The following is an 8,989-nucleotide window of genomic DNA, read 5'->3' on the forward strand; positions in this document are numbered from 1 at the left end:
TGAACCAAGGAGTTTGTAATGGCAAGGAGATCGCCTGCTTCATGAAGGTCTACTGCTAGTGAGGCAAGTCCTTCGTGGGCGATGGCCATGGTGGGATAGACAAGGTTGCTTCTTCGTGGACCCTTCGTGGGTGGAGCCCTCCGTGGACTCGCGCAACCATTACCATTCGTGGGTTGAAGTCTCCATCAACATGGAGGTACAATAGCACCACCTATCGGAACCATGACAAAAAACATCTGTATCTCCAATTGTGTTTGAATCCTCCAAACCCTTCCCTTTTACATTCTTGCAAGTTGCATGATTTACTTTCCGCTGCTCATATACTCTCTGCATGCTTGCTTGAATTGTGTTAAGATTGCTTGACTTGTCCAAAGTTGCTAAAATATGCCAAGAACTAAAACTGGGAAAAAGCTAGATTTTTATTTGGTCAAGTGGTCCAATCACCCCCCTCTAGACATACTTTCGATCCTACAGCTGTCCCGATGCACCTCCGCGTGCTGCTGTTGTTGATGCCAAGTCGGACAACTAACGAACGAGCAGTGCCTCCGGGGTTTTTCGCCAAGTCCCCGCTCCGATGAACGTTTTGGAATCGCTAAGTCAAACTACAACACAAAGACGATGTACAACTACTGATCCCGTGGATGTCACCAAGTACCTCTACCGACGACCTGAACATCTACGTAAAGTGTACCACCACCGTCGTCTTCGGAAATCGCTAAGAACGACAAGTACCTTGACGCCCAATGCATAGAACAACTACCATCGCTGACGACCCGGATAGCAGAAATGCCAAGTACCCCTTCGAGTTGACGAGATCGGCAAGTTCGAAGACCCCAAGTACCTCTTCGAGATGACCGAGTACCACTACCGTCGACCCTTAAAGACTCCGTGGAGGTCAAGTTCCTCGCCGTGACCCCGAACATCTACAGAAACTTGTGCGACTAAGAACATGAACGACTACTGTCGCCAAGAGAACGACTACTTCCCACAACGACCCGTGAACGTCTACTTCCTCTACGTTGCACCGAACCCGAACCGTCCCGTTTGCACGCTTCGAAGGTATAACCACTGAGACGACGCCCGTGAACGAATGCATGTGTTGTATGAGATGCATGTTTGGATGTTGTATCCTCCTGTGAAAGTTAGTTGTTTCCCTCGCTTGGCAGCGTCGTCGACCCGTGGGAACCCGGTATCCGGGATCACCCCACCATCCTTGCATGACACGCTCCCGTCACATTTCCTTTTGCACCGGTATCTCCATGAGCTACGGGAACCAATATGTTGCCGTGGCATCATTTCTGTTGTTGTTGCCATGGCACCCCTTTCTTTCCGCCATGATGCCAAATGCTTCATAACATGCTCTTATCAACATTTTCATAAAATTGCATAAACTTGTTTATGTCATTCGCATCATGATAACAACATTTAAATACTTAAAATTGTTGTTGCATTAAATTGCTTAATGCATGTGGGGGGTTTACCGGAATGGTTATTTGTTGTTTCCGGCCTCATTTAAAATTCCTAACTATGTATTTTACTCATGTTTCACCCCTTGCCATGTTTAATAACATTTAATATTGTTGGGTACATAAACGGGAGAGAACTAAATAATGGAATGTTGTGTCTTGTCAATATGCATTTCGTTGCATATTGAGCTCCACTTAATTTGTAGTATTGTTTGTGCACTTTGGCATGACACGCCTCATTAAACCGGACATGCATCATACTTGTTTGTGCATCATGCCATGTTTATGCTTGGTTGTTTACTATGTTGCTTGCTTCTTTCCGGGTTGCTTCTCTCGTTAGCTTCGGTTTCGTTTCGGAGTTGTGAGGGTCCGTTCGACTACGTCCGTTTGTCTTCTTCATGGACTCGTTCTTCTTCCTTGCGGGATCTCAGGCAAGGTGACCATACCCTCGAAATCACTTCTATCTTTGCTTGCTAGTTGTTCGCTCTATCGCTATGTCACGCTACCTACCACTTGTTTATCATGCCTCCCATATTGCCATGTCCAGCCTCTAACCCACCTTCCTAGCAAACTGTTGTTTGGCTATGTTACCGCTTTCGCTCAGCCCCTCTTATAGCGTTGTTAGTTGCAGGTGAAGATGAAGTTTGTTCCATGTTGGAACATGGATATGTTGGGATATCACAATATCTCTTATTTAATTAACGCATCTATATACTTGGTAAACGGTGGAAGGATCGGCCTTATGCCTGGTGTTTTGTTCCACTCTTTCCGCCCTAGTTTCCATCATACCGGTGTTATGTTCCTTGATTTTATGTTCCTTACGTGGTTGGGTGTTATGGGAACCCCTTGACAGTTCGTTTTGAATAAAACTCCTCCAGCAAGGCCCCACCTTGGTTTTAACATTTGCCACCTAAGCCTTTTCCCTTGGGTTCCGCAGACTCAAGGGTCATCTTTATTTTAAACCCCCGGGCCAGTGCTCCTCTGAGTGTTGGTCCAGACTAGAGCACCGTGCGGGACCGTCCCTTGGCAACTTGGGTTATGTTGCTACCTGTATGCTTAGCTTATTCAGTGTGCCCTGAGAACGAGATATGTGCAGCTCCTATCGGGATTTGTCGGCACATCCGGGTGGTCTTACTGGTCTTGTTTTACCATTGTCGAAATGTCTTGTAACCGGGATTCCGAGACTGATCGGGTCTTCCCGAGAGAAGGAATATCCTTCATTGACCGTGAGAGCTTGTGATGGGCTAAGTTGGGACACCCCTGCAGGGTTTAAACTTTCGAAAGCCGTGCCCACAGTTATGTGGCAGATGGGTATTTGTTAATGTCCGGTTGTAGAGAACTTGACACTTGAATTAATTTAAATGCATCAACCGCATGTGTAGTCGTGATGGTCTCTTTCCGGCGGAGTCCGGAAAGTGAACACGGTCTTGTGTTATGCTTGAACGTAAGTAGTTTCAGGATCACTGCTTGATTACTTCTAGCTTCTCGACCGTTAAGTTGCTTCTCTTCCTGCTCTTATTTGTGTATGTTAGCCACCATACATGCTTAGTGCTTGCTGCAGCTCCACCTCATTACCTTATGCTACCCATAAGCTTAAATAGTCTTGATCTCGCGGGTGTGAGATTGCTGAGTTTTCATGACTCACAGATACTTCCAAATAGTTGCAGGTGTCGACGATACTAGTGCAGGTGACGCAACCGAGCTCAAGTGGGAGCTCGATGAAGATCTTGGTCGTTGTTATTTGTCTTTTCTGGATGATCAGTAGTGGTGCCCAGTTGGGACGATCGGGGATCTAGCATTTGGGGTTGTCTTCTTTTATTTTGGTTCCATAGTCGGACCTTTGATTGTATTCTGCGTGATGTATGGTTAACTTGTTATTTGTGTGATGTGGCGATTGTAAGCCAACTCTTTATCCCTTTCTTATTCAGTACATGGGATTGTGTGAAGATTACCCCTCTTGCGACAAAACTACCATGCGACTATGCCTCTAAGTCGTGCCCGGAGACATGGGAGATATAGCCGCATCGTGGGTGTTACATGACAATAGGACGAAAAGAGGAAGGCACATCCTCGAATGAAAATAATGCCTCTTTGCACACAAAAGCATAGCAAACAGCTTTGCTGACATCTAGATCGTCAATATCAAATTTGGTGGCAAGTAAACATGCAGTTTTCAATTTAATTTCATAAGCAACACTAGATGGTTTATTATTAGGCTTCATTTGTTGCTCAAATTCTTTTGCCACAATATGATTTTCACTCTTACGTTTCTCCTATTTTTCTTTATGAGCTCCATTAATATCATCTTTCAAAATGGAATTAGGAGACATAAGAAGCAAAGTAATATGTTTATCCTTATGAATAAGAGTATACTGATTGTTTCTACCATGGTGTATAGAATTTTTATCAAATTACCATGGTCTACCAAGTAATAAGGAACATGCTTGCATGCTACCACATCATAATCAATGTAATCAGCATATGTATAAATACTAAAATGCACACGAACAACACGTGTTACCTTAACCTTGCCGCTGTTGTTGAACCATTGGATGTAGTAAGGATGTGGATGTGGTCTTGTGGTGAGAGATAGCTTCCCCACCATCTCCATGCTAGCCAAGTTGTTGCAGCTCCATCCATCAATGATGACGCAAACAAAACGTTCCTTCACAACTGCCTTTGTATGGAACAAATTATGCCTCTGATTTTGCTCAGCTTGTGTGACATGAACACTCAAAACACGTTGAGCAACCAGACTAAGGCATAGCCTAGTGGTGGGAAGGCGCTGATGCCTTCCCACCCACCCAGGTTCAAGGCACGGTACTTGCAATTTGGGTTTGTTGTACCAATTATACTTTAGGGGGCTCCCTTACAGTCTTTCTTTCAAAAAAAAACACGTTGAGCACCTAAACTTCCATACCTGTCAGCATCTTCAGCAGCCATGTATTGCGTCTCATGATCAGAATCATCTCCACCGTGTTCTTCACTTGTAATAAGAGCCAAAGTCTCCTCATCATAGTCACTAGCGGACTCATACCCATCATCCTCAGTAGCAATCATAACACGTGGAGATTGGCATTCACTTGCATAATGACCTCTACCCTTACAACGAGGACAAATAATATCATGTCTGTGCCCTGTTGATGCATGGATGAAGAAGAGCTCTGTGCAGGCCCGGTAGGTGTGCTCTTGGCAGATATTGGTGATAGTGCCTACTTTGTTGTATCATGGTTGGAGGTGGTAGCTGTCGGAGGTGCCGGTGTAGCAGAACATGTGGAAGCAGAAGATGCATGCGGTGTCCATGATGAAGGTCGACCTGTAGAAAAATTACTCCGCGCTAATGCGTGTCGATCCTGCACTTCATGTTCAGCTTTGCAAGCAAGATGGAATAAAGGAGTGATATTGTTATACTACTTATACGCTAAAATGGTCTGAATCTCTCTATTTTGATAGAGGGAAAGGTATCCGTATTTTGATGAGATGGTGGCTATCGTTTTTGGTGGAGTAGACTTTGATGATGCGACTACGAACGTGCGAGGATGTCACGCCTTAGCGATCGCTAAACCAACTCTGAGAGTTTATTGACTATGTCGGCGCATGATCAACCTGACCACGAGGGTCTATTTTCTGCAAGCAAACGAAGAACAAGGAAGAAACTAAAATTTCAATCTGGATATTGTGAATAAAAGAGGAAAGCTTTATTGATCAAGTGGTGTTCTGTGACGTCTTGGTCTGGTCGTTGAACACAAACAAAGTACGCGAAGTTGCAACTATGGCGAACTTTTAATCTAAACAAAACCTAAAATCTAAACGACACCCTAAGGGCAGTACATATGGAGCAGTAGGGGGAATTTCGTGGATCCTTTTAGGATGGGTCGGAAACCAACCCTAACTTTGATTCCCCACACATACGGACTCTAAAAACATCCTATACTTAAGTATTTCGAAGTTACAAGGGCCTGGTCCAAAAAGAAGGTGGTGCAGCACCTAAAATTAGCTATGGACGAAAGTTATGTGGGGGCATCTTGTGTATTTCGTCCATGTCCTTGTAGGTCATCACGGAGGCTTCAAAGTGCTCAAATATGCACTAGAAACGCCATTCTGGATCCCTTCGTGCGTGCCTTCATCTCCATGCTTGATCCTGCTCCAGTGTTCATCCCTCTTGTCTATGCTCGGCCCTTCATTAGTAATCAACACAAATGTATCCAATTTAGGCAGCATCATATTCTCATGAACATTATAATTATCACCAAGAAACGTAAGTACTTGGTAATTCAATTGGCGTGCACAAGCTCTAGTAATTGGTCCAGTATGTATAGCAGCGGGGGTTGTGGGTGTAACAATGGTATTGATGTCGCGCGAGCTCTAGTAGTTGGTCCAGTATGCCTAGCTTCATTATCCTCAAAAATACCACATGTAATCATGCCACTTTGTAATTCCTGATAATACTCCTCTACAGAATTTTTCCTTGTCTCAAATGCTATAATTTTTTAACCAATTCACGTTGATAATATGGTGGAACCCAATGAGTATGCATAGCAGTTTTTAAAGCAGCCCAAGTAGTAGGGATATTATCATGATATAATCTATAATGTTCAGACCACCAAAGAGAAGCAAAACTAGTGAATTCACAAGCAGCAGCAGCAACATGTCTATCCTTAGGATATTGTAAGCATGTGAAACGTTGTTTAGTTTCTAACTGCCAAGTAAAATATACATCAAGAATGTATCTACCCTCAAATGGTAGAATATTCAATTTTACTTTAGGAATATGGTCATAATTTCGTACCTGAGGTGCTGCTGTAGACCTACCGTTGTGATTATATGCATGAGTTCGGCCTTGTGCTGGTGGATGCATGTAGTTCTGATTTTGATCAACCTCATCCTCGTAATAGTCCTCCACCTCTACAGTAGCATTAGGAGCTATAGAAGCACCAACAGTAGTAGCAGCGGCACTAGAAGTTTGTCCTGGCTCGAGAGGTGCACGCTGCGCTCGCCTTGCTGGATCACGACGTGGAGGTGGTTGTTGATGTTGTTGCAATGGTGTAGCAGATGTGGGTGGTGGTTGTGGTAGACATGCGAGTACTTACTCGAACTTGGCATCCAACTTGGTGTCAATTGTCTTCTCAATGTCATCAATCCTCTCAAGCGCCTTTCCAAAGCTGGCCATCACGTCTTCCACCCATTGACCAACATTTGCTGAAATTTATCATGAAGCTCCTTCTTCATCATGTTCTCCCAGTCAATCTCGTCGGCTTGTTGTCCTGCCATGGTTAGCAGCAATAGAAACACACAAAATATGGCCCTACAGACTACTAGAAAGTGTTGGTAGTGGTGTGTCACAAATCCATCAAGCAAATCTCAAATTCTTACCAGTTCTTACCCAACAGCAGGTGGTGATCGGCAACCATTGTAGTCAAAACTCTCAAATCTTGGACAGAGCGATTGCTAGGTGGTGTCAAACGCACGAATGTAGATGTATGTGGAGCTGGGAAGGCTTATGATATGGTAGAAAAATGTCAACAATAATCAATTCAGAGATGCAAAGTTGAATAAGCGCTCAACGACGGTAATGTGCTTGTCTGATGCTAGAGAGACACGAGCCTAGAACACTAACAAAAGCATGACGCTGCATGTAAACAAGGGAGGAGCACACTGAATTTTTTTTCTCTTTTTTTCACTTTTTTGCACTTTTTTGGCTCCTTAACAATTTTTTTCGAAAAAGTCTACAAATGGTCTAAAAACTGCCTAGCCAGAATTATCTAGACTTAGTTTTTTTTGGAAATTGGAACTATTTTTCCTCTGCGGGTGGCACAAAAGTTGGTTAGTCTGACTTGTTCATGACTCGTAGTATCGCGTGATCTGGAACTCGAAAACAAAGGAACAAATACCGGACTCGGATTTGGACTGGTGGATATATGTTGAGGCGGTGGAACACGGACTGGTGGCGAATCTGCAATGGATGTGGACTCAGGTTGGTGTGATGATGGTAAATATATGTTGGAGTATATGGACTCGGATCGGCGGCAGATATGCGATGGTGGTATATGGCAACGGTGACAGCGATGGTGGTATATGGCAGCGGTGATGACAATGGTGTGGCGGGGGTGATGGAATGGTGCAATAGTGGCATGACAACCTGTGAAAGAACTCGAAACTCTAAAAGACTAGACTGTAAGACCAGCAAATCGACACGAGGATGCAACCGCAAATTCAACAAAGAAAAACAGCGAACAGAAAATTTCAAAAGGCTAAGATTGGTTGGGATATGATGATCTAAGCTAATTATTTTTTCGGCTTTTTCATGGACTGTAGGTATGAAAAGCAGATGCGATGCGATCTAAACTATGAAAACCTGGAAAATCACACCGAGCAACCTGGAAATCTGATACCACTTCATAGAGGCAAAGATGTCCCGTCTTTCGATGAGAAAGGTGATTATCGTTTCGGAGGAGTAGACTTTGAGGATCCGACTATGAACATGCGAGGACGTCGTGCCTTAGAAATCGCTAAACCAACTCCTAGAGGTTATTGACCATGCAGGAGCATGATCTACCTGAGCACGAAGGTCGATTTCCTTCAAGGAAACGAAGAACAAGAAACAAACTAAGATTGCAATCTGGATATTATGAATATAAGATGAAAGCTTTATTGATCAAGGTGGAGTTCTGTGATGTCTTGGTCTGGTCGTTCAACACAAATGAAGTACGCGAAGTTGCAGCTATGGCAAACTTTTAATCTAAACAAAACCCAAAGTCTAAATGACACTGTAAGGGCTGTATATATGGAGCAGTAGTGATGCGGAGCATCCCTCGATCATCCTCATGGATGTCTCCTCACCACCGCAAGCACTAAGAGGACCAATGACGAGGGCTCGCACATGCGCCATCAAAACCGAGGTTAACTCCTTCCTCTTCGAACTCCATTCTAATTCACACGAGAGTTGGGTCCTACTTCAGACGGAAGTGTTATGCATTATTAGGTACCAAAGAGATGATCATGAAGAGGCTAGCATGAGACCCGAGCACACTTGAAGAAAGAGGACGAAGAAGGACGGCCAAAGCATGAAGCAAAGGAGGCCCTGGACAACACGGGGTGCCCGACCACTTTGGCCCCGGGTGCCCAGCCTCAACCTGGGCGCGACCCCTGCTAGCCCCGGGTGCCCGGCCATGTGGGGCCCGGGTGCCCGAATGCCTCTTGGGCGCTGCCCCCAGCCACCCCGGGTGCCCGGCCTTCAAGCCACGGGTGCCCGGCCTCCCTGCCTGGAGAAGCCAGCCCCACGCCGGGTTCCCGGGCCTTCAACCCCTGGGTGCCTGGTCCCCTTCCAGCTGGCTCCCTGTCGGTCCGGGGGCCCGACCCTCTTCCCCTAGTTGGTCCCAATTTGAATATCCCCACAAAAATAGCCCCAAAAATTTTCTTGCAATTTGTTGGATCTTGTGAGATTTGGTTGTTTTGGTCCATGGATTTATTGTTTGGCAAGTGGATCTAGCCCCTAAAAGATCTTTTCACACTTGGAGGGGGGA

The sequence above is a fragment of the Triticum dicoccoides genome, chromosome 4A, assembly GCF_002162155.2.
Source record: "Triticum dicoccoides isolate Atlit2015 ecotype Zavitan chromosome 4A, WEW_v2.0, whole genome shotgun sequence".
Classification (NCBI taxonomy): domain Eukaryota; kingdom Viridiplantae; phylum Streptophyta; class Magnoliopsida; order Poales; family Poaceae; genus Triticum; species Triticum dicoccoides.